Raw genomic sequence first — 14,392 nt, forward strand, 5'->3', positions numbered from 1 at the left:
GTCTTTCTAGAGTTTTCATGATAGATTAGTATCACGATAGTTCTAGATTCTTCTATCTTATACATACATTTATAGTTCTAGATTGTTCTACCATATTCATAGACATTATAGTTCTAGATTGTTCTACCATATTCATACACACTATATTTAAGAATATTCTAGAAATTTGTAGCAATTTCAACACTCTTCCTTGATGCAAATTTCTATGACTCCGATCATAGCTCGTAATTCTTCAAATCTTGGTCTCGGCAACGCCTTTGTGAATATGTCTGCAATTTGATCTTTTGTTCTACAGTAGTCAAGTTTGATCTCTTTAGTTGCTTCAGCTTCTCTGATAAAGTTATACTTGATTGCTATGTGTTTTGTTCTGCTGTGATGAACTGGATTCTTCGCCATTGCATTGTCGTAGTTGATTTTAGTGGGCTTATCTTGTTTTTCTCCCATGTCTTCAAGTATCCTATGAAGCCATATAGCTTGACTCCTTGCTTCAGCGGCTGCCACGTACTCTGCTTCTACTGTTGATTGTGCTACTGTAGCTTGCTTCTTCGACGCCCAAGAGAACATTCTCAATCCTAGAGAGAAAGCATAGCCAGAGGTACTCTTCATGTCATCTGCCGAACCTGCCCAATCACTGTCGGTGTAGCTAAGTAATTTTGAGTTGGTTTCGGTAGTATACCATATAACGAACTCTTTTGTTCCTTGTAGATACCTCAAAATTCGTTTTCCTGCTCCAAAGTGTATTTGACTTGGGCTTTGCATGAATCTTGATAGAAGACTTGTAGCATACATTATGTCAGGCCGTGTAGCTGTCAAATATAGGAGGCTTCCAATAAGACTTCGGTATTTGGATGCATCAGCTTCTGGTGCTCCATCATTCTTCTGTAGTTTCTCATTTGTTATGAGTGGAGTAGCAACAGGTTTGCAACCATACATCTTGAATTTCTTAAGTAAGCCTTCTGTGTATTTCTTTTGCGAGATGAATATCCCTTCATTTCTCTGACTTACCTCTATGCCAAGGAAGTAACTCATCAAACCAAGGTCGGTCATCTCAAAGGTCTTCATCATGTCTTCTTTAAATTCCATCATCATCTTAGTATTGTTTCCCGTGTAGATAAGATCATCTACATATAGAGAGAGTAAGAAAGTGTACTGACCTTGAGACTTGATGTAAAGTGTAGGCTCACTCTTGCTCCTCCTGAATCCTCGATCCATGAAATACTGATCGATTCTGCTATACCATGCTCGAGGTGCTTGCTTCAAACCGTAGAGTGCTTTTCTTAGTCTTAACACTTTGCTTTCTTTGCCTTCAGACACGAATCCTTGTGGCTGTTCCACATAGATCTCTTCTTCAAGTACGCCGTTAAGGAAGGTGGATTTGACATCTAGTTGATGGATACTCCATCCTTTTTGTGACGCAAGAGCTATTAGAGCTCTTATGGTATCAAGACGAGCTACTAGTGCAAATGTCTCATTGTAGTCAATTCTAGGTTGCTGTGAGTAACCTTTAGCTACTAGTCTTGCCTTGTGTTTCTGTATGGTGCCATCAGGGTTGAGCTTTGTCTTATAGACCCTCTTAACCCCAATGATATCTTTTCCATGGGGATGATTTACTAACTCCCATGTGTTGTTTTTCTCGATCATTTGTATGTCTTCTTCCATTGCCTTGACCCATACTTCCTGCTTTGACGCTTCTTCAAAGCTTCTAGGTTCAAGTATGGCCAAGTTACAGGTTTCATATATGTCCACCAAAGATCTTACTCGTCTTGGAGTAGACTCTAGTGATGATAGTTCTTGATCTTGTTGTTGTGGTGGAGGTGAAGGTGGTTCACTTGGGTCTTCTTCCTCAGCTTCTTCTTAAGGTAGTTGAGCGGGTATAAGAACGTTCTTCTCCACTTTTTCTTCATCCCAATTCCAAGAAGTGTACTCATCAACTTCAACATCTCGACTGATGACGAGTTTCTTAGTTTGCAAGTTGTAGACACGATAGCCTTTAGAGATATTGCTATACCCAAGGAAGATACCTCGTATAGTCTTGTCTTCAAGCTTGTTCCTCTTCACGTCTGGAATATGAATATAGCATATAGATCCAAAGACCGTTAGGTGCTTTGCTGATGGCTTCTTCCCGTTCCAAGTTTCAATTGGAGTCTTGTCTTTTACAGACTTGGTTGGACATCTGTTGAGTATGTAAACAACAGTGTAGATTGCTTCAGCCCAGAATGTGTTAGGTAGTCCCTTCTCCTTGAGCATCGATCTAGCCATTTCCATAACTGTGCGATTCTTTCTCTCGGACACTCCATTTTGTTAAGGAGAATATGCGACTGTAAGTTGTCGCTCAATGCCTTCATCCTCACAAAATCTTTCAAACTCGCGAGAGGTGTACTCTTTGCCGCGATCACTTCTTAGTACTTTTATCCGTTTTCCACTTTGATTTTCAACAAGGGCCTTGAACTTTTTGAATACTCCAAAGACTTATGATTTTTCTTTTAGAAAATATACCCATGTCATTCTAGAGAAGTCATCAATGAAGAGTATGAAGTACCTGTTGTTCTCATGTGATGGCGTCCTCATTGGTCCACAGACGTCCGTATGTATCAGCTCCAATAGATCTTTCGCTCTCCATGCTCCGCTTGTTGAGAAATGAAATCAATGTTGCTTGCCAAGGAGACATCCTTCACACACTTCATTGTTCTCCTTTATGCTTGGAAGATCTCTCATCATGTTCTTCTCATGTAACAACTTCAAGGCATGTGTGTTGAAGTGGCCAAATCTTTGATGTCATAGCCATGAATCATCAACTTGTACCTTCATGGCAATGTTTGTTACATCGTTCTTGATCATGCTCCTCTACGATATTCGCTTGATGCATATTTTTGTTGTGACAATTTTTCTCTACGAGCCCAAACTTCTTGCAATGGTTGCATTGTGACATATTATGGAACCAACAATTTTGCATGGAGGATTTTTATCTATTTTGTTCTTAAGGAAATTCCTAGAACCTTCTCTTCTTCTGGAAGTTTCTCCATAATTTTTCTTTCCTCCATTTTCTTTGTTTTGGGGCTAAAATTTAAACTTTGACTGGGAGGCATTTTCAAGTGTATCTTCTTTATGCCTATACAGTCTTTGCTCATATGCTTCAAAAAAGCCCACAAGTTCTATCTTTGATAGAGTGGACAGATCTTTGGTTTCCTCAATCGTTGTCATGATTGGGTCAAACTTTTGGGGCATAGTAATTAGAATTTTCTCAACAATTTTCTTGTCAAGAATATCTTCCCCAAAAGCTCTCATTTGATTAACTATTTATTTAACTTTAGAATAATAATCTTTAACTGTCTCAGACTCCTTCATCTTCAATAGTTCAAAATCTCTTCTTAGATATTGAAGTTTAACGGCACGTACCTTAACACTTCCTTGAAACTCCTCCTGCAATGTGTTCCACACTTCTTTGACAGTCTTAGCTCCCATAATTCTTGGGAAAATTGGATCAGTCACCGCTTGTTGCAAGGTGAACAACACCTTTGAATTTTTCTGTTTATTTTTTTTCAACTCTTTTTCTTGAGATGCATTAAGAGTTGAAGTATCCGCGGGAACGGTGAAGCCTTCTTCTACTATGTCTCATAAATCTTGAGATGAAAAATATGTTTCCATTTTAACACGCCAGAAATCATAATTTTCACCATTGAAGATAGGGACAGAAATAGTAGACGATTGAGTAGTGTTATCCATAGCTTAAAAAAATATTATTGGAGTGGGTTAAAGGAAATTTTTGAAGTAGTTGAGATGATTTTGGAATGGTAGGTAGGTAATATAACTACGCCCAATATATGACCGAACGTAGCTCTGATGCCACTGTTGGTAGTTGGTTAAATGATAGTTGATAGTTTTAGAGAATTGTTTTAGAAAGAAGGCTATATGTCATTGATTTCTTGGATGATCAATTACAACATACCAATTGCCTATTTATAGGCTCAAGTCACCAACCTCTCAATGGTAGTGAATGTTTCTACATTACTTTAGGTCTTTCTAGAGTTTTCATGATAGATTAGTATCATGATAGTTCTAGATTCTTCTATCTTATACATACACTTATAGTTCTAGATTGTTCTACCATATTCATACACATTATAGTTCTAGATTGTTCTACCATATTCATACACAGTATATTTAAGAATATTCTAGAAATTTGTAGCAATTTCAACAATTTTCTTTCTTTTCTTCACTTCTTCACCCATGTTCTTTTTCCTTTTTTTTACAGGCAAAGAAAAAGTATTATAATATGACTAAATCTTGCAGTTTTAGACTTTTAAGTTTTTATCTTTTTTTCCTCTTTTAATGTTTTTGGTAGGAGCCATCAACATTGAAACAACCATGCCTCAAGATACTACTATATATGACCACTGCAATACCTATTTTCTGGTCATGTTTCTATGAAACTACAATAAAAATAATTAAGAAGAATACAATCTAAAGCCAACTGACGAAAATAAAAGATCAAACTAACAAATTCATGAAAATACCAATTAACGATTATATGCAAGTGAACTTGTGGATGTACGTGAACAATTATTATGTACATTTGTACAAATGCATCCAATAAACAACGGAAAATTTAGGAGGAACAAAAATCAAACTTCCCAAATCCTAAAATTTTAATTAAATTTAATCTCTTTCCTCCAGAAACCAACATGGCCAAACACATCTTCTATTTTGCTCGCTTTTTCCAATTTCCAAACCAGTAATGGTTCTCACTTATCATGATTCATGAACCAGTAATGGTTCTCAAAATCCATTTCCTGATAATGCCATGGGTAGATTGTTAGAGTTTGTGGTCTTAGTTCCTTTGTCCCACATCGCTTGGTCTGTAAAACTTGTGTGGTCTTAGTCCCACATCGCTTGGTTTGTAAAAACTTGTGTTTCATTAGTGTTATATATAGAGATACCTTGTGCAAGTAATAAAAAGTTCTCCTAGTGTAGCCGTGGACGTAGGCACATACATTGTGTGCTGAACCACGTTAAACTTTGTGTCTTTTTCTTTCTTCCCTTTATTTCATCTCTTCTTTTATTGCTCTATACTAACAACTGGTATCAAGAGCTTTTGGTTACTCCACGGGATTTCCTTAGTTTAAAGGAATTAGTGGGAGTCTTCTCAGTTTAGAGGAGGCAGTGGAAGCAATGGCATTAGAAGAGGGGAAGGTGAAGATCGAGAAGTTCGATGGCAGAGATTTCAGCTTTTGGAAGATGCAGATAGATGATTATCTATATCAGAAGAAGCTGTATCAGCCCTTATCAAGGGTTAAGCCAGAAGACATGAAGCAAGAAGAATGAAACTAGCTAGATCGACAGGCTCTTGGCGTGATTAGATTGACATTAGCCAAGAACGTCGCGTTCAACATCGTGAATGAGAAGACTACTGCAGGCTTAATGAAGGCGTTATCAGATATGTACGAGAAGCCGTCGGCAGCCAACAAAGTATACTTGATGCGCCGGTTGTTCAACCTCAAGATGGGAGAAGGTATCTCTGTAACTGATCATATTAATGAATTTAATACTATTCTTGCCCAGTTGGAATCAGTGCAGATTAAATTTGAGGATGAGGTGAAGGCATTGATTCTATTGTCATCACTACCGGATAGTTGGGCTGTAACTGTTACTACAGTTAGTAGTTCTACAAGGGAGAACACATTAAAGCTTAGTGACATCCGTGACTTGATCTTAAGCGAAGATGTTCGCAAGAGAGATTTAGGAGAATCTTCCAGTCATGTTTCCAATTCAGCATTGAATACTGAAGGCAGGGGAAGGACTACCCAGAAGGGTCAGAATGGTCGAGGCAGATCAAAGTCAAGAGGGAAAGGTCAGAGAAAATTTCAAAGTGACGTTACTTGCTGGAATTGTGACAAGAGAGGTCACTTTAGCAATCAGTGCAAGGCACCAAAGAAAAACAAGTCGCACAAAAACAAGAAGCGCGATGATGATGAATCCGCAAATGCAGCAACTGATGAACTTGATGATGCATTAATTTGCAGTTTGGATAGTCCTGTTGATTCATGGATCATGGACTCAGGTGCGTCGTTCCACACTACTCCCTCTAAAGATTTATGGTCTAACTATGTTTCTGGAAGATTTAGAAAAGTTTACCTTGCAGATGGAAAATCTCTTGACATTGTCAGAAGAGGTGATATCAACATCAAGACCTCCAGTGGATCTCTATGGACATTGCACAATGTCAGACATATTTCTGCCTTAAAGAGAAATTTAATATCTATAGGGCAGTTGGATGATGAGGGACATCACACCACTTTTGGAGATGGAGCTTGGAAGGTAACAAAAGGCAATCTCATTGTGGCTCGTGGAAAGAAGCGAGGATCTCTTTACATGATTGTAGATGAGGATATAGTAGCAGTTACTGAGGCTGTCAATAATTCAACCATGTGGCATCAAAGACTTGGACACATGAGTGAAAAAAGAATGAAGCTTATGGCGGCAAAGGGTAAGCTATCAAGCCTCAAGCATGTTGATGTTGGTGCTTGTGAACATTGTATCCTTGGAAAGCAGAAAAAGGGCAGGGAAGACTCTTAAAGCTTAAAAGCTAGAATTGGTGCACCTAGATGTTTGGGGGCCAACCCCAGTGAAATCTGTTGGAAACTCACGCTATTATGTCACCTTTATCAACGACTCTACCAGAAAGGTATGGGTTTATTTTCTTAAAAATAAATCTAATGTGTTTTCTGTGTTTAAAAGGTGGAAAACAAAAGTTGAAAATCAGACAGGTCTGAAGGTTAAAAGTCTGAAATCTGACAATGGCGGGGAGTATGATAGTCAGGAGTTTAAAGACTTCTGTTCAGAACATGGGATCAGAATGATCAAGACAATACCAGGAACACCTGAGCAAAACGGTGTTGCAGAAAGGATGAATAGAACCTTGAACGAGAGAGCAAGGTGTATGCGGATCCAATCTGGCTTGCCTAAAGCATTCTGGGCAGAAGTAATAAACACAGCAACATATCTCATCAATAGAGGACCATCAGTTCCTTTGAATTATCTGTTGCCCGAAGAAGTATGGTCTGGAAAGGAGGTAAAACTTTCACATTTGAGAATTTTTGGTTGTGTTTCATATATACTGACAGACTCTAATAGTAGAGATAAATTGGATCCGAAGGCGAGGAAGTGTTATTTTATTGGTTATGGATCTGACATGTATGGCTACAGGTTTTGGGATGACCAAACCAAGAAAGTTATCAGAAGCAGAAATGTTACTTTTAATGAGAACTTATTTTATAAGGACAAATTTTCTGCAGAATCTACATGTGCAGGTAAACTGTCAGAAATTTCTGAGAAAGCAACACTTGAAGAAATTTCAGAAAGTGATGTAGCCAACAGAAACCAGAGTACAGGCGTAGAGGTTGAGTCAGAACCAGAACCATCAACTCCTCCAAGAAAATCTAGCAAAATTTCAGTACCACCAGATAGGTATTCCCCTTCATTGTATTATTTATTGTTAACTGATGCTGGTGAGCCAGAATGTTTCAGTGAGGCTACACAGGGGAATGACACTATTGAGTGGGAGCTAGCGATGAAAGATGAGATGACATCCCTTTAGAAGAATAAGACGTGATCTTTAACTAAATTGCCAGAAGGAAAGAAAGCGTTACAGAATAGGTGGGTCTATAGGCTAAAGGAAGAATTTGACGGTAGAAGAAGATACAAGGCGAGACTTGTGGTGAAAGGGTTTCAGCAGAAACAAGGAATTGATTTCACAGAGATCTTCTTTCCAGTTGTAAAGATGACTACCATCAGAGTTATTCTAAGCATAGTAGCTGCAGAGAATCTTCACTTGGAGCAGTTAGATGTTAAAACTGCATTCTTGCATGGGGATTTAGAGGAAGACATCTATATGACCCAACCAGAAGGTTTTGAAGTGCCAGGCAAGGAGAATCTTGTATGCAAGCTTCACAAAAGTTTATATGGCTTGAAACAAGCACCGAGGCAGTGGTACAAGAAATTTAATGAGTTTATGAGCAACTCAGGATTCAAAATATGTGACATGGACCATTGTTGCTATGTTAAGAAATATACTAATAGTTATGTTATTCTTGTCGTGTATGTTGATGACATGTTGATTGCACGATCTAGTAAGGCAGAAATTAACAAGTTGAAGCAGTAGTTGGCAGAAAACTTTGAAATGAAGGATCTTGGTCTAGCTAAACAAATCCTTGGTATGAGAATTCTTAGAAATAGATCAGAAGGAATCTTGAAGCTGTCTCAGGAGAAATATATACACAAATTGTTTGACAGGTTTTACCTTGGAGATTCTAAGACCAGGAATACCCCTTTGGGATCTCATTTGAAGTTTTCAAAGAAGCAGTCTTTGCAGATAGATGAAGAAAAATGTTACATGTCAAGAGTACCATATGCATCAGCAGTTGGGAGTTTGATGTATGCTATGGTGTGTACCAGACCTGACATAGCACATGCAGTGGGAGTTGTCAGTAGGTTCCTATCAAATCCAGCAAAGGAGCATTGGGAAGGCGTAAAGTGGATACTCAGATATCTGAAGGGTACTTCAGAGATGTGTTTGTGCTTCACAAAAGACAATCTCACTTTACAGGGATTTTCAGATGCAGACTTGGGAGGAGATTTTGATACCAAGAAAAGCACCACAGGCTACATTTTTACCTTGGGAGGTACTGCTGTGAGTTGGAAGTCTAAACTTCAAGATAGAGTTGCTCTCTCAACCATGGAAGCCGAGTACATAGCTATCTCAGAAGCAGCTAAGGAGATGATTTGGCTAAAGAATTTTCTCAATGAATTAGGGAAAGAACAAGATGATGCCCCAATGTTTAGTGACAGTCAAAGTGCTATAAGTCTTGCTAAGAATCCAGTCTTCCATTCTAGATGCAAGCATATTCAATTAAGATACCATTTTATCAGGGAGTTGATAAATGATGGAGACTTATCTTTATTGAAGATCTTAGGATCAGAAAATCCAGTAGATATGTTGACTAAAGCTGTTACAACTGACAAACTGAGGCTTTGCATTACCTCAGTTGGCCTTTAAGGATAATTGAAGATGAAGGCGCTACACTAGGTAAAGAGTCGATGAACTCATTGCTTACAAGGAGCTGCTATTTGGAACTTAGACCCCAAGTGGGAGAATTGTTAGAGTTTGTGGTCTTAGTTCCTTTGTCCCACATCGCTTGGTCTGTAAAACTTGTGTGGTCTTAGTCTCACATCGCTTGGTTTGTAAAAACTTGTGTCTCATTAGTGTTATATATAGAGACACCTTGTAAGCTTTTATGTGCAAGTAATAAAAAGTTCTCCTAGTGTAGCCGTGGACGTAGGCACATACATTGTGTGCTGAACCACGTTAAACTTTGTGTCTTTTTCTTTCTTCCCTTTATTTCATCTCTTTTTTTATTGCTCTATACTAACAGTAGATTTCTTTTTTATTTTAATTTTCTTACTACTTTTTTAAAGAACGCCATTATGCAATTGATTGCTTGGGAACATGAGAAATGAGAACCGCAACAAAGCCAGAAGTGGGAGAAGAAGAGGTGGAACGTGTGAAAGATAAAGGGGAGGGAAAAAGGTATATAATTTAAACTTTTCCATTTGTTAGCCAGGTACAAAAGGTAAGTTGTCCCCTGATTCAGTGAGTTACAAATTTTTAGTTTAGTCGGTCTTGATTTCCTCATCTTATGTTGTCTACTAATTATTATTTGAAACAAACATTGAAAAGTGCTTTTTTATTGTCCAGTCCTCTAAAATTTAACAAAATCAAACGCTTCGTATTGATAAAAGTTAATGAAAAAATGCTTTCTAATTATGTCTTGCAGGCATAATTTCATTTTGCTTTATTTTTTATTGTTCGTATACTTCCGTAAACTACCCTTTTTCCTTAATAATTAATATGCATATGAGCTTTGCAACTTGCAACTCATAAATGTTTATAGATGCTTTAAAAGAAAAGACAAATCTCTGTAAATGTGTCTGAGTAAAGAAACAATTTGAGCAACTGGGAGAAGGAAAATGCTAACCTACATAGAAGAAGTGGTCTTTTATTTATTATTATTATTATTTTTTGTCAGTCATGGAGGAAGATGTAAAATGGCCACTAATCTATAATTGAATTCTTTGCGCTGTTTTTTTTATTATTATTATTTTGTCCCAGCTTGTTTTTCTCTTCCGTTGTTGGGCTAATTCAGCAACTGTCTTCATTCGTTAGTCGTTTTGCATGTTTTTTTACCATTAGGCTCAGTTTCCAAGAAAATAATATAGCCAAGTCTTCATAACTTCACCGCAAAGCACTGTTTCCAACTACTATTATCTTATATTTTTGTAAATAACCTTTTTGTTTATATCTACTAAGTATGTAAGATGATGTTCTGACAGTAACATTGTCCGTATAATTACAATAAATTGTTAAAAATATAAATAAAATAATCATCTACATATTATTATGGCATGATTAACTTATCTCGGTTATCAAGTTCTTTCTAATACTTCCTCTTTATATCTATATTGTATTGATATCATATTGTGTACCCATACTACTGTTTTAAAAATTTTAGTCTGAGACGAAGACTTTGAGCTTTCCAGCATCTTTTTTAATAGTTTTCCAAGCAATTATTTTTTTTTTCCTTTTATGTCATACTGAAAACAAATTGTGAAATTTTAATTTAGGTAATGTAATTAACATTTGTTAATTGTATATGTCAGTGTTAGTTGTACCTATAAAATGTAATAAAAAAGTACTGGTCAAATTATCATAGTCTCTCTAATACATCCTCTTTATATCTATATCATATTGATAAAATACCATAGTTACAAAAAAAAATATTAATATAATACCATGCTAGTATTCACAAAATTTTAGTACAATGTCTATGCCGAGATGAAGACTTTGAGCTTTCCAATATCTTTCTTAAGTGTTTTCCAAGCAAGTTGTGATTTTTTTCCTTTTATTAATTTGTATGTCGTACTGAAAACAATTTGTAAAATTGTGAATTAGCTAATGTGATAATGTGATTAAACAACTTTAATTGTATTTGTTAATGTTAGTTTGTACCAACAAAATCCGGGTGTTAACGAGTTTATATTATGTATCCAACTCAATCTAAATAAATTGGATTCGGTTTTTTAATTGTTTTAGTCAAACTCAATCCAATCCAATTAGATTCTTCGTATATGAGTAGGATAATATATTCTATTTTTTAAACTTGATTCAACTCGACCCTATTCATATAACATATAATTAATTTATTGCTAAAATTAATTAATAATTAAATAAAAATATATTAATTTTTAGTTAACATAGTTTATTAAAATATTAAATTAAACCACTCATTCCTTTCCTTTTTTAAGTTGTGGGTTTTATCTATATCTTTATTTTGTTTAAGTTTTCTCATATGAATAGTTTAATATAGTAATTTGTTTTTATCTAAAATAAAAATATTGTATTAGCATTCAAATCATTAATATTATTATAATTTGGTCTCTTTTGAGAATGTTTAATCATTATACACTTGTAAAGTATGACACCCTCTATCCCGATATACATATAATTAAGAAAAAGATACAAAAATCTGAAATTTTATTAAATTAATATTATTTAAATCTTTTAAACAAATTCACGTGGATAAAAGAGTCACATTCCCTTCATTGTTACGAAATAAAACTTATTAAAAAAAATTGACTTAAAACAGGATCATCCAAGTTTACAAAAGAACTCAAGTTAGGCAGTAGAATAAAGTAAAGTATATGTTTCATGCGATTAAAACAAAAATTCATGCACCAATATCACATCATATCATAGCATTATGTTACACTGTTCTCTAGTACAAGATTCCTTAAAGTTATCTAATTGTTGGACAAGTGGCCTCTATGAAGATATGTATATGGGTTTTCCCGTAATGATAACCCATACCATTAAATATAGAAGGCCTATTAATGGAGTTTCCTTCGGGAAATAGAAAGTTTGATGAAGGCATAACTATTCTTGAAGTTTCTAAACTTGATACAAGAATCAAGCTCTGATATCACTTGTTGGACTAGTGACCTCAATAACTTAAGAGGGAGGAGCATTAAGTTTGAAAATTTTCTCGATTAATCAAGTTCTAATTCCCTTGTAAATCTATATGTTCAGAATATATAAGATGAAGATGAGGATACAAGTTATTTCAACAATATTCTTAAAGTATGCAAGATAAAAAAATATATGAAATAAATAATCAAGATAGGAAAGAGAGAAATGCAAACTCATTTTATCCTGGTTCGACCACTTCTCGTGCCTACGTTTAGTCTTCAAGCAACCCACTTGAGATTTTCTACTATCTTTGTAAAACACTTTTACAACTTCAGAACAACCTGGGAATCCCTCTCCGTTGTGTTCAGGAATCTCACAATTCAAGAGACAAACGGTTTCTTGATCACAACATTTTTTTCCATAAAGTATAGAAGTTTTCTCTCTTTTAGAGAAGATGATACCAATGATTTATTTTTGAGAGAATAAAACAATAAGGTTCTAAAAATATCTAAAGATTTTTCATAAAACAAGTCACTTATTTATAGGCAAATGGTGGCTTTTCAAAAACATTTTGAAAAGATGTCACCTTTTAGAGAAATTTTGAAATTCCCTCACTGGTAATCGATTACAGTTTTTTGGTAATCGATCACACAATTATATATTAAGGGGTCATGACTTTTCAAATTGAATTTCTGAAGTTTCGTTACTGGTAATCGATTAGAGCCAAATGGTAATTGATTACAACATTTAAATTTCAAATTTCAAACTTCTTTTAGAAAAGCCTTTATAGTAATCTATCGTTGGTAATCGATTAAAATTATTGGTAATTGATTATCAGTGAAAAAAATACTTAATTTTGCACTGATAAAATATTTTTATAATCATTTGAAAATAATGCTTTTAAGGCCAAACATTTTTAACCAATAAGAGATTCTTTTAACAAAAATAAACTAAGTCTTATCTTTATCTTGATCTTGTTTTCTTGATCTCAGATTTGACTTAAAGTAATCTTGTGTTGCTTACATCTTGGCTTTATCAAAACCTTCATACACATACATTCACACTACCTAGTCATCTGCTCCTACGAATATAAGGTTCAAGATTATCACAAGATACAAACACAAACAACACATAGGGAGTGAGTTATCACATTTCTAAATAAAATACAGATAAGAAAAGACATAAGCAAAATCTATTATAGAAATATTTATAACATAGCTCAACTTAATACAATTCACGTCACTTTACCCCTTTATCATGTAAAATTCATTTTCTATCATCAATGACATTACACAAGAATCACACACTCGAGTCAAGAAGTAACAACACTCATCAATTTCATAATAAACAATTTAGATCATTATGCAACAATTATAATAAGACTTAAACCTATATGTAATATGATATCATGTCAATGAAAACTACAATAGAGCACTTAGGAGTACATAACAAGATATGTCAAACAATGGGTATATCAGGTTACTCTCACTAAGTAAAATTATAAGATGACAAGTCAGGGTCACTGTATTCTACGAGAATACTCCAACCATATAAGATCAACATATGCTTAAAGGAGCACTCAAACCGAGTGTATTTACCCCCAAGGCCTAGACTCCGAAGAATCCTTTAGGGTCTCAACTTCCTGATTCTGATCCAATCCCTAAAATAACTTTTGCACATAGACATTGCTCATGAATTATACAATACTCATGACCTTACACTTGTTTTCAAACATGTTTAACACATTGCGCTACAATTTAACACTTCAAGTTCCTAACTTGGAACCTTACACTTTTCTTTTAACACTTTGCACATAAAAATTTTTTTCATGGTAAACACCAGTCATGTTATTGTATAATTCAAAACTCACAACACAAGTATTATCACATCAAGTATTAACCTCACACTTATTTACAACCATATCTCATGTTCAACGTTGCACTTATATTCAATCTCAGTAACAATGTTATAATCTTAAAGCAACATGTTATCTCACAATTCATCACATATTCAATTAATCACTTACACACAATTTCAATCATAATTTCATGACCTCAATATAACAATTTATCACGCTACTCTAATAAATTTTATCCAAAACACAAACAAATTATACAAAAATGTTTCTCCCAACATGGAGAGTAAAACCCCTCAAATAATTTCACATAATCATATCAAAATAAAAGTAATCAAAATCACAGGTCAAAAACACGAAAATACCAAGAGTACTCAATTTTATCAACCAATTCACATAAGGGTATCAATTAGCCCATCAAACAAAATAATCTCGTAATTATAATCGTAAAGACAAAATTACAATACGATAAACATCCCAAAATAAATCCTCATTTGATCCTCTAAGGATCCCTACAC

This window comes from Glycine max, chromosome 18 (genome assembly GCF_000004515.6).
Source record: "Glycine max cultivar Williams 82 chromosome 18, Glycine_max_v4.0, whole genome shotgun sequence".
In the NCBI taxonomy this organism is placed as follows: Eukaryota; Viridiplantae; Streptophyta; class Magnoliopsida; order Fabales; family Fabaceae; genus Glycine; species Glycine max.